Source organism: Protomyctophum parallelum, assembly GCF_964188405.1.
Source record: "Protomyctophum parallelum genome assembly, chromosome: 8".
Taxonomy (NCBI): Eukaryota; Metazoa; Chordata; class Actinopteri; order Myctophiformes; family Myctophidae; genus Protomyctophum; species Protomyctophum parallelum.
Window position 1 is genome coordinate 34,413,363 of NC_139703.1, and position 23,961 is coordinate 34,437,323.

General features: G+C 43.0%; 1 protein-coding gene across 3 annotated transcripts in view; it reads left to right on the top strand.

The window, feature by feature from the left end:
• The window catches only part of pcbp4 (poly(rC) binding protein 4), a 150,909-nt gene that overhangs the window by 45,516 nt on the left and 81,432 nt on the right, over positions 1-23,961 (top strand). The window lies entirely within an intron of this gene.

Here is a 23,961-nt window from a genome sequence, read left to right on the forward strand (position 1 = left end):
GCAACACTAACTCAAAGGTAGGAAGCAACATTTCAATCTACTGCAGCTGTGTGGTGAAAATAAATGTTTTGCCTTAGTGTGCGAGTGGAGTTGCTTTGCATATGCGCAGCATGCTGCCCACCGACGCTGTATTCAAATACCGTATGCTCGGAAACAAAACAAGTCACGAGTCATCTTGTCTCGAGTCGAGTCGAGTCGGGAGTCATTGGCTAGCAAGTCAGAGTCGAGTCTCAAGTCTCGTTGGTCTTTTACCTTCCAAGTCCGAGTCGAGTCGCAAGTCTTTACATTCAAAGTCCGAGTCAAGTCGCAAGTCGTCAAATATGCGACTCGAGTCAGACTCGAGTCGAGTCACTATGACTCGAGTCCAATTGTCTGCTAGACTCTAAGAAGAACCTTGGAATACTAGATCTCATTAATATGAGCACATCACACTTGTCCCTCGATATTTAACAACCCCAATGGCCCTCATAGATGCCATATACGTGAGGGCCCCTGTCCACCCCAGGGCCGTGGATATTTCAGCCCTAATCCATTGCCCTTAGTTTAACCTTGACCATGACCAATAAATGACCTAACCTCTATGCCCTAGTCTTGATTTATAGCCCTACTGCACCATTTCAAAATGCCCACTTCCTTTATATCACCATGATAGTAAATGTACTGCTTATGAGAAATGCATATCATGCACACACAAGTTTATATTACTATAACCTTTTCGTGTTGTGTGAGCTTGTAGAGGGGCTGTTTGTAGAGGCTGATTTCCAGTGCAAGTCTAACCCTAAACCCTCAAACAAAAAATTCCCCTATCCTAACACTAAAACGAACCTCTAAATGCCTGATCCTAACACTAACAGCAACCTGAACCTCTTCCTAGTAAATCCCTCTCTAAAAACATGTTTATTTTCCCCCCAACCATAAAACAACCATTTGTCTTGTGAGGACCACTTAGACAAATTTCTGTCTCTCAAATTCTACTATATATTGGTGGGGATGTGGTCCTCACAATAGTGTATTAATACAAGTACACACACACGCACAGGGTCAACTATAGTGATTAAATGCATGAATGCAGCTCTCGCGTAGCTGAAGGACGTTTTGGAGAGGTCAGAGTGGGTTGTACTGGCCAGCACTTCAACACTTCACCTTAATCACGTACAACAACCTTCATGTGGCGCGTAGCGTAGCGTGTCATTAGCCTGGGTGTGGGGACAGTATATATAATGTATGGTCGGTGGTATCAATGAAGAGGGATGAATGTGCATTAATTTGTCTCATTCTACAAGCTGAAACCAATTATTTAATAACTTTTCAACATCTACAATCTTTTAGCCCTGTCCAAAATAGTTTTGCCAGGTAGAAAGTGGTTAAAATAAGAATATATAATATAGGGTTTGGAAGTTGCCTCTATATTGGGATGTCATCAGAAAAGTAAAATAAGCGAGATTTCACTCTGGTTGTAGAAGAAACGCTAACTTTCTCTATGTTTTCGAGCTTGATATGGTGGGAAGAGGTGTTGTGATTGTATGTGTGACTTTGTGATTGTATTGATCCTTGTAAAGTGCTTTGTATGAAGGCAGTACAGACATGCAGATATCTATGTTCACTATTTCAAATAGTGAAAATAGCCAGTACTGAGCTTTAGTACTGGGCAGGGCTCGAGTATTTTGTCCATCACCGACACTAAGCCCTCCAACTGTTCATTATTGTTATGTCTGTTATGCAGTAAGAGTACAATTATCTTTGTTCTGATCCTCGCTCAGACATGCGTATGCAGAGTATGCACTATGCACCGGGACACACCCTGCTCATCTAGACTGACCGAGTGGCAAAACATTGAGCAGAACGGAGCGTTTGAGTTTGGAGACGCCATCGTTGTAAATCCCTCAACGGTCCTGCTTATACCACCTGTTTCTAAACTGCACATAATGCAGGAGGCCGCCACCGCCGCAGGACTATATGCATTGTTGAAAACGAGCGTGCGAGAGAGAGAGATATATGACATTACATTCCTCTATGATCACATCTGAAAATACGAGAGTAGCAAAGAGGGGGAGAGGGGAGACGAGAGGGGGTACTGCTGGAGTGAAGAGACAGGCTGAAATGGAGTGAGAGACAGGCTGAAATGGAGTGAGAGACAGTGAAATATAGAGCACGACAGAGACACAAAGGAGAGGGGGAGAGAAAATGTGGCAGAGAGGCAGTGAGTGAGAGAGAGGGCTTAATGGAAGGAAGGGGAGATAATGGAGATGCATAATGGAGAGCAGGGGACACCGACAAGATATGAGAACAAGGAGAAACGCAGCGTTACGGAAGTTGAGAATGACAGAGCGACAACTGGCAATGATATGAATGGAGGAACAGACAGTGGTGGAAAAAAGTACTTGTTTTACTTAAGTAAAAGTATCAATACTGCAATGTAGAACTACACCTGTTACAAGGAAAAGTCCGGAATTCAAAATCTATACTTGAGTAAAAATAAAAAGTATTGGTATCAAAATGTACTTTAACTACTAAAAGTAGAAAGTACTCATCATGCAGAATGTCCCATTTCAAGTTTTAAAATCTTCTGGTCTACAGGTCTCCAATCTCACAATGCGTCAAATGGCCGAAATGTATAGGGCTGAAGTGGGTTTTTTATAATGATCAAAATCTACAAAGTAACTAGTAGCTGAAGTTGATAATAATGGTAATACTTTTTTCCACCCTAAAACATGATCATCAGGTATTATTACAATATAAGGGGGAAGAACTTTTTCCAAAAAGTGTACAGTATTTGTTAAAATCATGCTTTTATGTGGACATGCCCACCAGTCCATTAAGTATGCCTGGTTTGCCTGGTGGGTGGTGATGGGTGGTGATCCACCTGAACTGAAGCCGCACCCACAGCTGTAGTTGTATGATAAAGGGGGAGGGGTTAGGGGAGGGGCTGATAGTGTGGTGTCACTATATTACTGTTTACTTCATTGGCCCGTTTGACTGTCAAGGGTTCAGCCTCCAGGAAAAAACCCTAAATACAAAGTCAATACACAATTGCACATAAAAACAACTCTCTCTAATTAAGTACTGTCACCTCATAGGCACATGAAAAACTGGAAAAATTCAAAAATTGTGGCACTCCATCTTTAATTTTTATACGATGTCGCCAACCAACAGTAGCGAATCTACAAGCTCTGTGATGCGTTGAGCTGGCAGCTTAAGCTTGTGTCATACAACAAAGTAGAAATTCTACTTACATTCTTCAAGTGTAAGACTTTACAGAGAAAGAGATAAGAAGAGAAGAGCAGTCATGCAGTCAGACAGAAAATAAGGTGACTTTTTGTGCTGTTAGTACATGTGTTTGCAGGCTTTGTGTGTCTGTAGCCAGAGTATTTTCCAGTTTTCAGTACTTTTTACTTTTACTACACTACATCTCAGAGACAAAGATTTATATTTGCCTTACATATTGTACTTTTAGTCCAGCACAACATACCGTACTGTATTTTGATGCCAATACTTTTGCACTTTTACTCTTTACTTACTTTACATTTTGAACACAGGCCTTGTACCTGTAACAGAGTATGTTGATATTGCTGTACTGCTACATTTACTTACCTAGTTATTCCATCACTGCTATTGGCACGTCAGTTGAAGTGCTCACCAGGATGCTCGCTGCTTCACTGGCACAAAACACAGTGCACGTGAGGTGCACATTTAACAGGAAGGTGACCCACTGATTTATTTACAGTACAACCCACAGCAGATGCACGCACACGCACGCACGTACACAACTACGCATGTTCACACACACACACACACACACACACACACACACACACACACACACACACACACACACACACACACACACACGTGCACTATAAAACAGAATAAATCTTATAAGCAGCAGTAATTACATTCCCTAAAACAGAGCGACCATCGTTCATGTAAATGATGTTATGTTGGGGCCAGATGAAATAGGCTCTCTGTTCCTGTTTCTGTCTCTCTCTGCATTGTGTGCTCTCTCTCTCTCTCTCTCTCTCTCTCTCTCTCTCTCTTCTCTCTCTCTCTCTCTCTCCCCCACACACCCATCGTCTCCCTCTCTTATGTCCTGTCCCTTTGTATTATGGTGTCTCTCTCTTTGTCTCATCCTCTCTATCTCTCACAAACACACTTTCTCTCTCCTTCCCCCCCATGTCCCTCCAATGTCACCCACTTCTGGTGATTTTAGAGGGAATGGGAAGAGAATGGGAATGAGGACGGAGAAGCCATTAACAAAGAACAGCTGTGCTACTGCTAAGAGAGGGAGATACTGCAGAGAGAGAAAGATAGAGAAGACTCAATAGGTTATAAGGAGTGGAAGAAGGGGATAGACCAGTGGCTCTCAGAGTGTGTCCACTAAGGACAGTAGGCTTTCTAATTACACAACACGTCTTTGTATTAGTGAGTAGGTAAAATGTTCTTTATAATCCCGCTATAGAAGAGAGGCTGGTCTGCATTTCAAACGAGAGCATTAGGGATATGGACCAGAGCTACAGTAAGGGCAGATGTGACAAAATCCTACTATGAATTTGCCACGTCTCTGTGTGCGTGTGTGTGCGGTTGTAATGCATGTAACTCGAGAACCGTTTGCCCCACGGACTTCAAATTCGACACACGTGTTCCACACCCCCACATGGAGTGCAGTGCCCGGCCTCGAGTCGGTTGCATACGTTGTCCAGAAACACCACAAAAGGCTCTGGTCAGGCTCTGCCAGTGGGCCTAATGAGGCCAAGTCCTCTCACCTGTGCAATTTCTAGCCTCTGGCTCTGCCAGTGGGCCTAATGAGGCCAAGTCCCCTCACCTGTGCAATTTCCAGCCTCAGCCAATTGATTGACATGGCAACCCCACACTTGCCAATTGATTACTTAACCAGTCCAGTTTTCATAGTCACTTTGCACTCACACAGGCAGACAGACGGATACAGAGATCTCCCTGTGGGACGCAGACAGACAGTTACAATGGGTGGTATGACAACAGGTATTGGGCACTGGCCGACGAGCACGTACAGCTCTAGCAACTTAAATTTGCAAAGAAATCACTGACACGTTTAATATTTTTTTATATTGTTTTCTTTCCAAAAATGTACAAAATATCGGAAATAGTAAAAGTACTCATTATGCAGAATGTCCCGTTTCAAGTTTTCAATTTTATAAAAAATATCTTTTAAATGGCAGGTCTACAAGCTCACAATGCGTCCCATCATGGCACATTGTGAGCTTGGCTGAAATGAAGTGGTTAACGTATGTTTTGTAATAATAATCAAATTATACAAAGTAACTACTAGTAACTAAAGTTTTCAAATAATTGCACTGAAGTAAATTAAAATATTCCGAGATGTAGTGGAGTGCAAAAAATGACTCGGAAGCTGGTTATATTAGAGAGACAGAAGTTAGGATAATGAGGAAGAGATTTTAATATAATCACATAGCCGCCAATTTATTTCATTCAGTTTCATAATAAAATCATACTTCACACAGCTCTCGTCTGAGACACATACCAAGTAGCCTGGGTTCCACCTATGCTTTCTATGGCATAGGCAGCTCCCGGCAGGATCTGCCGGGAGAATCTAGATGCAGCTGCGCGGCATGAGATTAATTAATTAGAGCGAGAGAGAGGAGTGTGTGTGTGTACAGTACGTGCGTGTGTGCGTCAATTTAACAAAGGTGCAGACGATCAGAAATCAGCAGAGAGTGATCAACGTTTGCGCTACTCTATTCCGAATTTAAGTGGTCTCGGTCCCAGGATTTTTTTCTCTCCCTGGAAATAAAAATGTCTGGGTTTCCGAGGCTACATACCAAGTAGAAATACCTTGTATTGTCTTAGAGCATTAGTGAGGAAAACTGAACAAATTAAAAAGGACGTGGCTTTCGGGAATGAACAGATGTTGGACTCATTGTCAGTAACACAGCGGTGGGCTTCTTCCCTACACTGCTGTGACCGCCGTCTTCCAACCCTCGAGCCGCCACTCCGCTTTTAGAGAGAGACAACGTGGATAATTACTAGATGTTGCTCTAATAGCGGAGCTGCCACTCAAGATAACGCCACTGTTAGCTTAACTTCACATAGTTTTATTGCCAGTCTAACAAGCAGCAGCGGCATACAAACTAGCAGCCTTTGAATTTCTTTGTAAATAATGTCAGGCGTACGCTGAAATGTAAGTGTTTTGTTGCTGAAGGGCTCTGAACACCGAGCGATGATGTTATAACTTCCCAGGGAGTCTTATAGGGGAGACAGGAGTTGATTGTTGTATTTTGTACCACATAACAAGATGTATCCTACAACACTGTGGGATCAATTAACACATTAAAACCAGGAAAGCATCTGTGTAACCACGTTAAACATTATTTTATACCAGTGATTTTCAACCCTTTTCGTTTTATTTATTCAGCATTTGAGCCACAGACCATTTAATAAGATTTAGCCTCTCAGACACAAAACTTTTAATATTTTGTTGTCGTTCTCCTACATTCTCTAAATGTGCAAACGTATTGTAAATGAAGTGATGCCGTTTTTTGTTAACGATATGTTAACTTTTGAGAGTGTAAAATGAAACCAAATGGACCTCAGGACCTGTACACTCTCAAGAGTTAAAGATACTGTAGGCCTTTTGGTTACCAACTGTCCATCATTTACCTGGGGACCACCTGGAACCCCCTCAAGGATCACTGGTGGTCCCCGGACCACTGGTTTAGAACCACAGTTTCATACTTTGTTTATTCAAAAATAGTATAAGCTAGGCCTCCGTTCCGTGTGAAGGAGCATGTTCTGCCAGAGAACGGTATTACATGCTGTAGCTCTTTGAGCTTGTTATGGATTACAATTAATAATTTAGGCATTTAGCATCCATGTGCTCTTATCCAGAGCGGCTTACAAAATGAAAGAAGATCAGTCAACCAACAACAGGGGTAAGCGGCCGTTAAAGTAAACAAATTGCTAAGAAAACAATGAATTGCTATAGCATGTAGACATAGTATAATAGGGAACCAGTGCTTTGCTGAAGGACACTTCAGCAGGGCAGACATGGCATCTGACCACATAACAGACAGTGTCCATAGAGTACAGAATGGGTGGTTGTGAGGGTGTTAACACTCTTTCTATCACATAAACATAATCCATGCTCCTCCCATATCTACATCTGTGGCAAAATTCAAACTTTACTATTTAAATGTAATGTATTCCACTCTGGAATCTTGGCTAAACCTTCAGCTTTTAGACAATACTACACTTTGTAGCAGTGGGTTTTTTTTTAATATTTTTTATCCCACGATTTTGTAACCCATTTTTCACCCCTGTGTCAATCATCTAATGTGATCCTGGGCTCTACACACCCTCCGCCAACCTGGGGAGAGCAACGGACTTGAACTCATGCTTCCTTCATGCCTGAGTGTCCAAGTTGCTCCTTTACACCTGACAGGGGGGAGTTTCCCTGGTTGGACGTAGCGCGTGGAAGGAACACGTTATTCCAACCAGTTCCTTTCCCCTCCATCAGGCGCCCCGGCTGGCCAGGGGGAGGCAGTTTAGCAGTGTTGTATATTGAAGCATATTTGCTATACGTAAATGTGACCATAATATGACTATATACTGTAGGTAATTTTTCTCCGTTGCGACAACCAATATAATAGACTCAGAGTATTCTTTGTGCCACTAGCTAAACTATGAAGATGTATAACGAGGATGGTTGCTCAGCTTGCACAGTAGACTAATTGCTCGAAAAACTGCAGTTCAGTACAGTTAGATACTATTAAACATGCTTGCTATGCGTTTTGGTGTATTCTTCCTTTGTCTTGCACAATGCAAACACAGCTGAGGTTGTGTAGTGTTGTATTTGTTTGTGTCTGTTGTATGTTGCATCCAATGTGATGTATTCCCTTGCTGTATCTGCAGTAGCTACCTTTTTTCTTCTTTTTAATCTGTATATTAACTGCTGTGCTGTCTTTGGCAATAATGGTCTTATTGTGATTTTCTTTTAAAAAATGCAAAAATATAAGGTTACATGGCGACGTGTGAGCTTGTGGGACGCCGGGTCTTTAAGAGTCAAGCAGTATGGATCGTAGTCTTACAGACAGACACACTGGCTCTGTCTCACCAATGGAGTCACTGGTATCCCCAAGGAGATAAACCTATATGACACACACACACACACACACACGCACAACGCACACACTCATACTACATGCATTACACGCCAATTAAGGAAAAACAATACACAAATAATGTATGCAGAGACACACAGGCAGGTTCACATTTTGCACACTAAAAGGCAAACCATTAAATACAATTACACAGATGCATTCCTACACAGACGGACACGCATGCATGCAGGTGTACACACACACACACACACACACACACACACACACACACACAACACCCATGTAAGACCCACTCATGGACTCCCTCATGGACGTCCATTAGAGGCACATTTACAGTACATATATTGTGTCGGTTGTGCACACACACTTCCCAGCTCCCCCAGGGAAGCTCCTCTCTGCATGCGCCACTTTGACTATAGTCGCCTAGTAGCCTGTCCTAACAACACACACGTGTACGCACACGTGTACGCACACACACACACACACACACACACACACACACACACACACACACGCACATCACACACACACACGCACACACACACACACACACACACACACACACACACGCACGTGCACACACACACACACACACACACACACACACACACTCATTGTTTTCATCATTATTCCTCTCAACACGTATTGATTTTCTCCGTGTGTGTGCATGCATGAGTGCGTTTGTGTGTGCAATGTGTGTGTGCAATGTGTGTGTGCGTGCGTGCGGGGCAGCCATGGGACTGTTTATTAATGTAATTCTAAGCTGACTGGCTGGTCCACAGTTCCACAGTGTTTGGTCTTCCTCTGTCATCATGCTACTGTCACATTATGCTCTACGCTGTAGGGCCAACCTGTGGCCTATTTCCAATTAAGCCCCTGTGTTGTCAGGTGTGTGGTATGGCTTCCCTTGCAATACACTTTTGCTAAATAAGTGGACTACTAGACCCAATATCCAGTATAAAAAATAGGAATTGAAAGAAATCACAAAAAACTATTATAAACAATTATAATCACGGTTATGAACTCGATACCGCGGTATGCCTTACACAACCGCGTATATGGCGGTATTGTGGTTATTGCGTTTCAACTTAAGTCTTTCAGCTAAGAGCCTTCTTGGGATGTTCTACCTTTCAGTTCCTAGCATGCTGTCTGGTGGAAAGTGGAAACCGTTCCTTTTTTATTATAATTTTTAAAACATAGTGAACATAGCCGTTCTACAAGCTCACAACACGTTGCACAATTGTGATGCATTGTGAGCTTTGTAGATTGGCTATTTTCACTAGGTAGGGCATTCATTTATAAAAAAATATACAAGATATCTGTCAGACAACTACATTATTTTATTTTTGCATGGATAATAATAATAATATTAGGGTGGGTGGGGGACGGCGGCATCTCTGAGAGTTTTGGGGAGTGCATTCCACAGGGTTAGCGCAGCAAAGGCCCCAGTTACGGTATACATGTATTTGGTCATGGCGACCTCAAAGACAATTTAGATAATTTACCGTCAATTATGGTGTTCGACCGTATAACATAATTGAGTGTCATGATGGAAGTCTAAGTGCTTTTTACTTGGTGGAGTCTGTGGAGCCGCGTATGAAAAGTATAAAAAATGTGTTAACGGCTGACAATGATCCAATCTCACAGTGTTTTGTCTTCTTTCCTCTTTTTTCTACCCCTGTTGTCTTGAATTGGCTCCTGCTGTTTACCTCCATGCACTCCATTCCACCTCTCCTCTTAACCATTCTACTAAAGGTAAGACAAAACACACAGTCTGTGGATGGCCAACACAATGCCTCTAGCCATGGTATCATACATACATTGATTGAACAGGCAATGTTGGCGTAAAATTCTCCATCAATTCCCAACAATACCTTTATTACTCTTATGAGCTGCTGTATTCTGCTGTGCGAGAGGAAACCCTACACTTCCCCTGCCACCCCTGACTCATCTATCTCTGTCTGTCTCAATTGCTCCATATCACTCCCTTCTTTTATCTCCCCTGTATCTGTCCGTCCTTGCCGTGTTCTCTTACTTGGCATTCAGGCTGATAGCAAATCGATCACCGTGCTACTGTCTGTAACTCTGTATACGTAATACTCAATCAGAGCTCTCTGTTTGGTGACAGTGTAGCATGGTACCAAAATGAGCAATAACCTAATAAAAATCTCTCACCAACACTATTATACTCTCCTGTTAAACATTTCCAGTCTAGTTTGTCATTCAGACCAGCAAAGTATGTGCTCAATTTGAGTTGGCTCATTGCTGACTGTTGGTTAAACATTCAAGTGGAACAGCGATGGGCAGGTCAACAAGCAACCCTTAATTGCTAGATTTGAGTGCCGCCCAACTCTGCTTTGCCACCAACAAAAAACAGAGCAGGCTGTCAGCGCCACTGGTCACGAGTCACACACAGAATGAATGGACTGGTGCTCTGAGCTGCCTGTGGTGAGACTCCATGACAATGAGCTATTTTGTGTGGCGTCGAACCACAAAATGGAATGCCTCCCAAGCCGTGGGAGCACACTGGCACGCAACAGCCGTTGCGTTTGAACTAGAAACTAGTTCAACATCAATAAATCGATGCTGTTTGTCACATGCTGCTCTGAAAATAACTGGAAAGCAGTTTCTCTGTATTAGAACACGCACAGTATTGTGAACTGTGTGACCCGTTGTGATTTTGTTTTGGACACTCTGCTTACAATACAGTTTGTTTAATGCACCATCGATAGTATCCGCTGATAGGGTGTTGATTGGTAATGCACTGCACACCAGGCCCGTAACCAGCCTTCCACAACCCTGAAGAATGCTGGCTTCCGGCTTCTGGATTTTGCAAATACATTTTTTGTAAAGGCAAAATAATGAATGTTACGGAGAAATCCCCCTCACAGTCTTGACAGAGGACAAGAAATTTGCTCTATTCATAGAAGCTAGAATGTCAAAATGAGCAATCTCTTGCCCTCTCTCTCTCTCTCTCTCTCCTTGTCTCCCGTCTGTCTCTGTCGCTCTCCCTCTTTCTCCCTGACTCTGTCGTCCAATCCCTCTCTATCTATATTCCTCTCATCGCCTTTTTCTTTATTCCTCTCTCCCTCTCCCTCTCCCTCCATCCCCTTCTCCCTTCATACCAGTGGTTTTCAACCAGTGGCCACCAGTGGTCCTTGAGGGGGTTCCATGTGGTCCCCAGCTAAATGATGGAGTTAGTATGGTAATCAAATCGACCCTTAACCCATTTATGCCTGACCTCGAAAATAAATTAAAAAAATCCTCCAGTTTTCTGAAATAAATATTTTCCCGATTTTTTTAATTCAAAAATAGCAGACCTGCAATCTAGATCTGCTATTTTTCAATAGCTAAATTATAACATGTTAAGGGGTTCCCTCCCAAAATGGGTTATAATAGATCTTAGATCTTTTACTTAAGTAATTGTTAAAAATCTGCATTATTATACAATTAGAGAATATAGAAGAATTGTTACTTTGATCAACGTTTTGCCTGTTATCTCTACATCAATACAGCATGGAATTGTGGACAAAATCTTATCCGACGATAACAAAATATTCTTTAGTTAAATGTCAATGTTAGGCTAAATGTCATCAAATGGTGGTCTGTGGCTCAGATGCTGAATAAATAATGGGCCTTGATATGAAAAAGGTTGAAAACCACTTATTTATACGATAGCATCCCCCCCCCTCCCTCTCTAATTCACTGTAGTGGACTGATTAAGTCTGTCAGGTGTTGCTTCCTAATTACTACTCTTCTCTATCCTAATGGTGCCCTGCTCTTTGACACTGAGCTGTAGAATCGTGCCTCAAAAACTCTGTGTGTGTGTGTGTGTGTGTGTGTGTGTGTGTGTGTGTGTGTGTGTGTGTGTGTGTGTGTGTGTGTGTGTGTGTGTGTGTGTGTGTGTGTGTGTGTGTGTGTGTGTGTGCATGCACAACTGTGCGCGTTAATGGTCAAGGTCTTGGCACCACATATGATGTTGGTCAGAAAAACAGACTGAAAGGCTGAAGTCCCATAAGACCTCATTAAACCTCTACTAGTGTGCACGCACGTACACACACACACACATTACCTTTCAGGGCTTTAATGTTGAAGTCCTTAGAATTCTAACTTTCTCTCTTCCTTCGTCTCCCACTCTCCCTATCTGTGTCTCTCCATTAGCTCAGAGTCCCCACCCATAATATCATTGGTAGACAGGTTTTTGAACTGTCCACAGCCCACTCTGAGACGCAGAGCGACTAGACAGAAATGGTGTCATCTCACAATGAGCCATTAGTGAGGGCCAATTATATAATGAACATAAGGGTGAAAAGGTGTGCTCCTTTAAGGTTCCTCTTACTGTAGCTACAGGAGGGCTACTCATTTATTCGTTTACACCCTCAGACTCTTTTGGGAACCACTGATTTACTGTATATGAAGATTGGTTGAAAATAGGTGAAGTGGTCCTTTAACTAGTAAGAGTGTACGAATGGAAACAAATGAACACTCTGCTGTGTAGTGCCAGTGGACTAGCAATTGTCACAGGAGAGATAACATTGTAGTGTTGATAAAGAGACTTGACAGCTGTTACCCCACAAGTTAACCCCGTGTCTATTTAACTGTCCAGTCTTTCCTGCTTGAGCAGCACACAGGCAGTCTGCATTTAAATAGAAAGATATAAAGGGCCTGTTCCATTTGTTAACACTCAGAAATGGATAAATGAACGCTTTTGACTGTGTGTACGTCACACCTATGGTCAAATAATAGTTTCCCATAACAGAGAAGTGTGAAGGGAAGATAAGCCTTGAGGCTATCAGAACTTAACCTTAATTTCTTGTTCTGATTCAGTGTGTACAGTACAGTACTGTAGACACTTTAAGTGTGTACTGTACACACTTTAAGTGTGTACAGTAGTGTTTTCATTTTCATTAATAATGAAAATGAAAACAATTACAAGAGTGTGTGCGTGTGTGCGTGTGTGTGTGTGTGTGTGTGTGGGGGGGGGGGAGCATAACACAAATCAGACTATGCATTATACATTTTTTGGCCACCCTTATACAGTATTTTAGTCCTAATCACAAGCATGTCATTGCCAAGTATGCGGTGCATACAAGGCATTTGCTTTGGCACTTGGGCCAGTGCCAAGCCAACATTGGCCACTTGAACCCTAGTGTGAGCAGCCCAATCTGCCTGGGGAACATGCAATGAAAAGGGGGATGCAGGGGTGCAGGGGTTCATGTGGTTAATACGGTGTGGGCACTGTAAGCCTTGTCCTTTACAATAGTTGCTAATATTAGACGTGAGGCTTACTCTTGTGTTGTACCTATTTAAAGAACTCGGGAGGAGTGTGTCAGCTAAAAATTCCGTAAAACGTTTGATCTGAAATAAAGTGAAAAGGGCCGTTATGAATCCTTGCTCCATTTCCCTCCCTCGTTCTATTCATTCTATACAGTAAAATCCTTAGTGTTGATTGAAACTGTGAGCCAAGCTTGACCCTTTTGGGTCATTTTGGCTACCTAAAGCTCAGAGTTAAATTGACACTGACAATTTGACTGTGTACTCTGGTGCTAAATCCTGCCTTAGCCAGCTATGTAACTATGCAACGCTCAGTTTACTTTGGGCACGAGTGTTGGATTCTGTCCGGGCGCACGCAACACACACACACACACACACACACACACACACACACACACGTGCGGGTGTGCGCGTGTGTGTGTGTAACATTGGTTGGCTAGACAGGGGTGTTAAACTCCCCCCAACGGAACATGCAGCCCAGACAAGCAGCACTATAGCAATCTATCATTAGGTCAGAAAGTGTGTGCACACACACACACACACACACACACACACACACACACACACTGTATTTAGACATGGACCCTACAACACATAGCCTAGACAGGCTGTCTGTCAATCTATCATTAGTCTGGATGCAAAGTGAACAGACACTCGCCAAGGCACCCACCCACACACAGTGACATTTAAATGCACACACACACACGCACACGCACGCGCACACACATTCACACACTGTACAGCACCGCTTTTGAAATTTGGGATACAATTACCATTAGAGAACTTTGTAAACCTGTGTGAGTAGCCTGTGTGGCTTTCATCATGAGTAGTAAGAAGCATGTCATTGCCAAGTATGGGATACATACATGGCATCTGATTGATTGATTGATTGAATAGTGAATACTTTATTAGTAGACAGAGATGTAAACAGTAGAGTACAGAGTACAGTCGAACACTTGGTAAGCATAGCACAAAAACAATCCTTGGCGATTTGTTTCCATTCAGGTCTTCTTATGTATTCAATTCATAAACATGACATGAAAAATAACAACAGAATTCAATATCATCACAAAATATAAAACACTACTGTATGTACAGAGTGGAAGAAAATGAATGGGGGAGGGGGGCTGATCACCTGTCTAGGGAGAAGGGATTATTTCCCGAAAAGAATAGATTCTGTTTTACGAAGGTGTAGTGAGAGTTTGCTATCTGTAAGCCAAGTACGGATTTTGGTGAGTTCGGAACTGGGAGGCTCCTTAACCTGCATTTTGTCTTCGCCCGAGATCAGTGCTTTGTACACATGGGGCAGTGCCAAGACGACATTAACCACTTTTAACCTATTCTGGGGCAAATTATTTGGTGAGAAGACTGGTCGGCTGTTTTCACCGAATATATAGTGTAGACTAGAGGGAAAACAGGAGGGGGCCTAGTATAGAGCCCTGAGAATCCTGTCAACTAAGTATAGGGTTTACGTGGTTCTAAAGCTTAAAGCTTAACCCAAGTATTAGAGAGACTATGCAGACAGTATAACAACATCCACGTGCCAACCAAGGTTGGCGATTAATATCACTTCAAACACTAGCCATGTTTTGAATGGGTAATTTGCTACCTTCAAAATTCAAGGTCAGACTAAACTAAACTAAACTCCTTTGTTCATCAGTCGATTTTGTTGCAAAATATATTTTATAATCCGGCCAGGGGAATGCAGAACAGTGGACAGTGTGCATATTATGTGTTGCATATACAAGGCTGCTGTGTTGCAAAATATAAATTCCGTGAAGGCAAGGCAAAGAAAGTATGTGCATCGTGCACAGTAAAATCCTCAATGTTATTTTAACTCAAACGTATTTGTACATTCTTCTGAGTTATATTAGCCATACGGATTTGAGTGTGTATAGGATATGGCAGACATGTTGGTGTTTTCTTTGTTATGCTCTCAACCACCCTGACAATGTCTGTATTATCCAGCGGTAAGGAACCCTCTTGTTTGTCTGTCTTTCTTTCTGTATCGAACCATTTCCTCTTAATTCCTGATCTATACTTCGTAATAGTGACATGCCATGAATTGCAGATATACAAGCTCACAACATGCTCTAATTGAAGTGATTTAATGAGCCCGACACTGGCACGCAGCTAAGTGTAAATAAGGCTTGATGAGTCTCTCCCTTGAGCCTGGCCCCTTCCAATTCCCCCCCTCTCAAAATGTCCTTCCATCCTTTTTCTTGTTGTTCTGTCTCTGTTCTCTGTCACTCTGCCCTCTATCTGTTTCTCGTCTCCTGTCAGGCTGCATCTTCTCTCTCGGCATCTTTCAGCCTCTTCTCTCTTTGCTTTCTTCCCTCCCTCCCTCCCTCCCTTAACATTCCTTTTCTTTCTCTTTGTCATTCTCTCTTCCATTTCTCTCCTATTTTCTCTGTTGTCTCCTTTGGCTCTGTCACTTTGTTCTCTCCACCCTCGAGTCGTCTCTCATATTCTCTGTCTTTCCCTCTTATACTCTCACAGTCTCAACCTCTCACTTGATTTTTGTCTGTCTGTCTGTCTGTCTGTCTGTCTGCCTGTCTGTCTGTCTGTCTGTCTGTCTGTCTGTCTGTCTGTCTGTCTGTCTGTCTGTCTGTCTGTCTGTCTGTCTGTCTGTCTGTCTGTCTGTCTGTCTGTCTGTCTGTCTCTGTCTAGCTGCCAATTAGCTTGGTAAAATGTGTAGTCTCAGAAGGCTCTTGACTGTCTTCAAATAATGTAGGGAGGAGGAAAATAAATCACACGCTGAAATAAGATGTATTTAGGTCATCGACTCAAAGCCTGAAGCTCGCTGAGCTTACACAAGTTGTTTTTATTTTTTTCCCTGTGTATGCTATACTTCTGATTCTGTTTCTGTTGCCCTGTCTCTTTCTGTTTTGATACTTGAACCTTTTGGCGTTGTACCTCCACCTCCCATCACGTTTTCTAGGGCCAAGGAAATCGATTACAATAACTTACACATTACCACGTCAAAGGGAACCAATATAGAAGGGTTGCTGAATGCAAGTACCTTGGCATCTGGCTCGATGACAATACATTCACTTTTTCACGCCGGCATGTAGGAAAAGGGTTATTGACGCAGTCTTTCTTTCTGTGTTGGACTATGGAGAATCCCCAAGCCAGCAAAACAGCCCTCTCCGATAAGGCAGTGAGCTGTTACCCCCGCCCATTAACTCGTTCCTTTGGTTCACCCTTTACAATACACACATGATTGTGTCAGCTCACAACCCAATCAGCGTTTACTGTGTAGTCAAATTATCTGATGCCACTGCTATCCTCTACTCACAAGTAAATGCAACATCAGTAGCCATACAACAGAAGTGGACAGCTCTGTAGGGTGGAGTGATTGTAATGAAGATCACTTTCAAAGGAATGTGAAGAAAAGCGAGGAGATTGTGGTGGATCCCAGGTGACCACACCATGATCACCACGTTACATAGTCATGACATCAAACAGCTCACCTGACTCACCTCCTATAAATATCTAGGAGTACAGATGGATTGTGAAATGACTCAGCTGGCACACTCGTGCTGTGACAAGTTTGTGTGCAAAAATACACCAGCACCTTCATTTTCTCCTTAGGCTCAGACTCTTTGGTGTAAGTAGAAACATAATGTTGATCTTTTATGGAGCGAGTATAGAGTCAATTGTAAGGTACGGTATCATCAGTTGGTTCAGAAACCAATAAATCTGAAACCAATAAACCTTAGATTGGTCAAAATGTCATTATGTGTAGGTCTAGGTCCACTCCTCCCATCACCCCCAGGTCATTTTTGAGCAGGCCACCATTGGGCAGGCTAAGAAATTGTGTCTCTGTCTGACCCCTCCCATGTACAGTATGTACGAGATCGAGATCCATGCGTGGAAATATAACCGTACTGATTTGCCCCTCTGTCAACACACTCCTTAATGGATTGCTTGCAAAGGGCAGACGGGGTAGAAGGGTAGAAGGTTTTGAGGTGGTGCTAAGGTGTTAGTTATGTTGTCTTGGGTTTTATTTATTATGCTGGAGGGTGATGTAGGCCTAAATGGGTTGTATGAGTCACTGTGTGCCTTGTTGTTTTGTACTGCATTGCATTGTAATGTATTGCATTGTTTATGTCCACTGCTGGTCCCTGTGTCCACGACACATTTCTCCCCTGTGAGTCAAAATAAAGTAACCTTGAACCTTGAACAAACACTTTTAAAGGCAATGAATGGGACTTTACCATTATATATAATAATAACTCTGCTGGATTTAAATCCTGTAACATATAGGACACGCTCCAGTGACTGGCTCACGCTAAAGGTCCCCAATGGAATGACCTACATCAGAAAGATCTGTTCTCCCATAACATACGGTCAATTTAAATCTTTGTTTGCAGACCTGCCCACAAATGTCTGCAACTGCTTTTAAACTGTTTTGTTTGGTTTTATCATTCATGTGAATGTTGATGTGAAAATGAAATTGTACTGTGATGTATCTCGTCGACACTGCAAATGAGGGAAACCTCAATGTTTTTCGAGAATGAATACAGGTTTGAATGAGCATTCTCATCGCTCTATATGCAAACCTAGTGCCGTGCGCTGCCATGCTTCTAAAAGAAAGATTATTGTCATGACTTTTGATGAGCAGTATCGAGAGGTCCGTAGGTAGAATGATAAGCAATTAAACAAGCAAAGCGCGGCTGTCGGGTGGGCTTAAAATAGCCGATAGCTCACAACTTCTAGATGTGCTACGTTCACTATACTTTTGCATGACACTCTTGTGAAGTACGGCTTCACAAGTACAAAGTTTCTACCCGACAGGCTGCTTCTCCCAAATTAACCACTTCCGCCCCATTCAAAGATATTTATGTTTTTTTATTTGTTTCACCTATAGATAATGACACATGAGAAACAATATTTTCTTTCAGTGTCCGACCTAGACTAAAGAAAAATATTTATTTACAGTTTGAGGCTATATAACGGCCGCATTGAGGGCGGGCAGAGCAGTGTTCTTATAGGGTATAGCTTTTCACAAAACCACGGATTGGATTCTAAATGAGGTTATTCATGTGTTATTGTCCAGAGATTCTGGATGATTTGAATGAAAGACTGTCCCGGTTGGTGCGATAGAGGCCCAACTGGAGGCGTGCATGAGGAAATTAAGTGTCACGGGTTCAAGTGAGGAAACTAGGCGGCAATATTGGATCATTTCCTGCCGACAGTCAGTGGTATTTCCAATTTTTGGTACTTTTATTTCTACTCCACTACATCTCAGAGACAAATGTTTTACTTTTAGTCCACTACAATTATTTGTATAGCAGATCTACCATCGCAACGCATTGTGAGCTTGTAGATCTGCCATTTTCAAAGGATTTCTTTTTTTAATACATTTTATATATTTGAAAACTTTAAATTAAACATTCTGCATAATGAGTACTTTGTACTTTTGGTTCTTTAAGTATATTTTTATGTCAATAATGCCAATAATTTTTGATCAAGTAAATTTAGAATTACGGACTTTTACTTGTAACTATTGAAACTTTTACTTACAGTAAGTAAGATATCTGAGTACCAGCCTGAAACCTGCTCCCACTGCAAGAACTGAGGTTTAGGCCTGTCACAAATTTATTTATTTTCCACAATCACACAACACCGTAAGTTGTCGATGGCAGAGATCTCCGTCATGTCAACTTTTCAGTGGTTTATGATAGATTACGCTATTCACCAACGTATTAATGGTTCTAGGTTGCTGAGCAACACATACAACCGTAACCACGTTATCAAATTTAGAAATATCCGTTTATCTCCGATTATTTTTTCCAGATTGCATTTTTTGGTCAAAACAAGTTCAGCAGCCCATAACTAAAGAACCGATGATTGCGGTTACAACATTATTTTCCGTGTGAAAGCAAAGACGAACATCCGTCACAACACGCGATTTGGAGTAGATGGAAAAAAATCTATGCAGAGACAACTCATGTCCAGTGTATGACGAACATTTAGATTTTGAGATACCCCTCCACCCCTAGCAAGGCTAAACAACTGGTTACTCACTTCCTTACACACACAGACGCACACAAACTAAGTGCATTGCATGGCACGCACACACACACACACACGCCACACACGCACATACACGCAAGTCAGGAAGTTCCACCCGTTTTGTAAAGTCGTTGTGTGATTGATGGGTGCCTGTGCCAATAGAGTGAAATGATCTTATAAAGTGGTGGTTGTGTCGTGACCCAGGCTGGGGGAATAATGACTGCTCTGGCTTTGGCAGAGCATCTAATTCAATAAAGACTCCATTACTTCCTGCCTAATAGTCTGTATCTCTTTCATTCTCCCTCCCTCCCTCCTCTCTCTCTCTCTCTCTCTCTCTCTCTCTCCCCTCCCTCCTGCTTGTCTTTCATGTCTTTATTTTTATGTTTTATGTTTCCTTTCAAATGTCTGTCATCTCTCTGCTAAACTTTGCCCTTGTACAAATGCCTGTCTTTGTCTATCTCCCACTGCCTCTGTTCCTCATATCCTATCCTCTCCTCTTCTCTCCTCATTTTGCCAACCTCATCTCTTTAACAGTCCGTATAACTGGCTTTGTCTCTGCTTGGAAGGGCTCTTTTTTTGTCCTGGCACACTGCATCTCTGTGTCTCCAGCACTTTCATCTATTCTGCCACTCTTTATCCTCTTCCCCCCTGTCTCCATCATTCCCGCTGTAAAGCCTCTCTCTCTGACTCTCTCTCTCTCTCTCTCTCTCTCTCTCTCTCTCTCTCTCTCTCTCTCTCTCTCTCTCTCTCTCTCTCTCTCTCTCTCTCTCCGGCTGCGAGCGGTAGCCTTCAAAAAGCCAAGCACAGCAGTGTGTGTTCATAATGCCGCTGAAATAGAGAGCTGATATCCGTCCGCATGGGGGAGAGGCTCTGCCAATCGGATGCGAGCCAAACGGGCCCGCAGCAGCTACAGCAAACACCAACGAAGAAGTCTCTGCTCTCGGAGAGGAAATGGGGAAGTGTGTGTGTGTGTGTGTGTGTGTGTGTGTGTGTGTGTGTGTGTGTGTGTGTGTGTGTGTGTGTGTGCGTGTGCGTGTGCGTGTGCGTGTGCATGCGTGTGTGTGTGGGAATATCACTAGTAAATCACAAGTAATTGAATTAGTTAGAAAACAGAGGTTGACCAGACAAAGTGCCTGCTCTTACCGGTCCACAGGGGGGATAAACTTGAATTGTAAAGATTTCCCTTCGGCAAAGAAGAGGTCTGCACTAGCTGGTGTTTGTTGTTGTTGTCAGAATGACATCACATGGGACGAGCTGGCAGAGAACTTATTTCTTCTCATTTCATCTCATTACCTCTCATCTGGAACACCTCGTCTCACCTTTTACCGTTTTTTACCCACCGAAAAAGGCAATGTGTAAAAATAGCTGATCTACAAGCTTGTTCGTCTTCTATTTTCTAAATGTTTCCCCCTACACAACCTTTTTTAAAGTGAAAGTGGTTAATTCTGTCTGTGGGTTTTTTTTTAATAAATATTTAACCAGTGAAAAGTATTAACAAGAGCTTTTGACTAAATTATAGATTACATCCATTGGAACACACAAGGTTCCTTTTTTCCATTTCCTGAAAAGTAGCAGTTTCTTTGGACATATATTCTGCCGGACAGCGTCAATATGTGAACATACATATAACATGAGGGGCATTCATAATGCAGAAGGGATTTATTTAGCATGCCTTGAAAGACTTTTTTCTTGTTTTTAGGTGTTGCCAAACGAGATAAGTGAATGTTTTGGCTTGAGAACCGTAATGAGCTTCTCACCAAGAGGCCCAGTGGTGGAAAAAGTACTCACATTTTGTTAAGTAAAAGTACCAATGCTGGAATGTATAGAAATACTCTATTACTAGTAGAACCACGGAATTCAAAATGTACTTGAGTAAAAGTACGAAAGTATAATTGGCACCAAAACCTAACCCTAACCCTAACCTTAACCTCAAGAAAACTATACCTAAACCTTTCCCTAACCTTAACCTCAGTAAAACTATACCTAAACCTTTCCCTAACCTTATAACCTTAACCTCAGTAAACTTAACTTGCCCGGGGGTGTGGTTATAAACACAACCCGTGTAGGACCTGCTGGACCTGACGGCTGCGTTCGACACAGTCGACCACAACGTCCTGCTCTGGCGCTTGCAGCACCTAGTGGGTATCTGTGGAACTGCGCTAGGGTGGTTCAGGTCCTACCTGACGGGCAGAACCATGTCTGTCAGCGCTGCTGGCTCAGAATCCTCCCCGGCACCGTCGTATGGTGTTCCACAGGGCTCTATTTTAGACGCAGTGCTCTTCTCCCTATATCTCCTGCCGCTAGGGTCCATCCTCAGAAAACATGGCATTTCGTTCCATTTCTATGCTGATGACAGTCAGATCTATGTTCCCCTAAAGAAGAAAGACGCTGATCCTAAAGCTCTTCTCTCTTGCCTGGATGACATTAAAGCCTGGATGGCCGTAAGCTTTCTAAGCTTCAATGATAAGAAAACTGAGGTGGTGGTGTTTGCCCCAAATGGTTCTGGTAACCCCCCTCCCTTTGATCTAGGCCCCCTGGCACCGTTTGTGAAGCCAACAGTCTCCAACCTAGGTTTTAAAATGGACAACGACTTTAAGCTAGATCGCCAAATTAGCTCAGTGGTGAAGTCTAGCTTTTTTCATTTGCGACAACTGGCAAAGGTAAAACCCTTTTTAACCACTCAGCACCTTGAGACAGTAATCCATGCCTTTATTACATCTCGGCTGGATTACTGTAACGCCCTCTACCTTGGAGCCAGTCAGTCTTCCCTTGCTCGGCTCCAGTTAATTCAGAACGCGGCTGCCCGACTACTAACTGGCACGCGTAAGAGAGAGCATATAACTCCCATCCTCGCCTCTCTCCACTGGCTGCCAGTGAACTTTAGAATCCAGTTCAAGGTTCTGCTTTTTACTTTTAAAGCTTTAAGTGGTCTCGCCCCTCCATACCTCTCTGAGCTCCTCCACCCCTACTCTCCCGCCCGCTCCCTCAGGTCAGCTGACCTGATGCTGCTAGAGGTCCCGAGGGCGAAGCGGAAGCTTAGAGGGGACAGAGCTTTTTCAATCGCTGCCCCCAAGCTCTGGAACGACCTTCCCCTGCAACTTAGGCAGGTCCCCTCTCTGGCCATTTTTAAAACCTCACTGAAAACGCACTTTTATTCTTTGGCTTTTAACACAGCATGAGACCTCTGTTCCTGAACTTGTTTCCCCCCCCTCCTTTTCTTGTTTTGTCTTTGTATTCTGTGTTTTTAGTCTATGTGTTTACTTACTGTTTTACCTATGTACTGTACAGCACTTTGTGGCAGCTATGGTTGTTTTAAATGTGCTATATAAATAAAGTTGAGTTGAGGAATGAGTATGTAGCGTCAGGACACCATTGGGATATCAGAACAGGCCAGCTCCATGTGTAAAGCCTGGGCAGGGGCCCTGACCAGAGCCTGGGCAGGGGCCCTGACCAGAGCCTGGGCAGGGGGCAAATCTGTATACAAATCTTGAAAATAGTAGATTGTGCGACACCTGCTCAGTGGCCTTGTGGTTAGAGTGTCCGCCCTGAGACTGGGAGGTCGGGGTTCAATCCCTGGCCGGGTCATACCAAAGACTCTAAAAATGGGACCCAGTGCCTCCCTGCTTGACACTCGGCATCAAGGGTTGGATTGGGGGTAAGTCCCTGCGACATACTAGCGTTAATGTCCAGGGGGTGTACTTGAACATCAAGCTGCCTCAAGCTAAAGAAACAGGAGATAGGCTCCTGCCCCTATGGGCCTCATGGCTCGGCAAGGCTACTTACTTATTTACTTTACTTTTAGATTGTGCGACGCATTGTGCGCTTGTAGATCGGCTATTTTCAATTGACCGAAATTTATTTGTGTTGGCTGAAGTCAAGTGGTATAGTCTGGCTTGCAAATCAGATTTGGGCTGCCAGTTGCAAAAGATGCAAAGATCACAGCATAATTTGTTGCGTTGTGGCTTTGTAAAATCCGTTGCTCACATGGTCGTGACGTCATCAAGCGTGCGTCCACATGTGTCATTGCAGCTAGTACTGTTGTAGCTTTGTAGCTTTGCATCTGGAAGTTGAACCCAGCTCAGCTTCAATTTGTAGCTTTGTAGCTTTTGCAGCAGCTACAAACGTCAGATGCATCTTCGCATCTTAATGTCGCTGGCTTCCATTGAATTGAATGACTGGTAGACTGTGGCTTTGCATCTGCCCGTGCCCGCAGCATAAACGGAGCAGCTGTGTTCCTAGCTGCCTGTGGAGTGTGCTGCAGGTGATATGCATATCCTCTCAGGTCATTCAAATGTCTACTGACCAGTCAAGGCTGACATTTGAATAGTCCCCTTAGCCCCCCCCCCCCCACACACACACACACACACACACACACACCTCTCTCTTCTGCCTCCCTCAATTCGTCACTGCTTCCTCTTACGTTTTTCCTTTTGATTTTATCAAATTGTCACCTACAAGAAACATGGGTGCATGGGAGAAGGACAAACATTCAGTCCTTTTTTGTGATGTTTGCTTTCCATCTGTTTGTGTTTCATTCATGCTCTCTCTTGGCTTA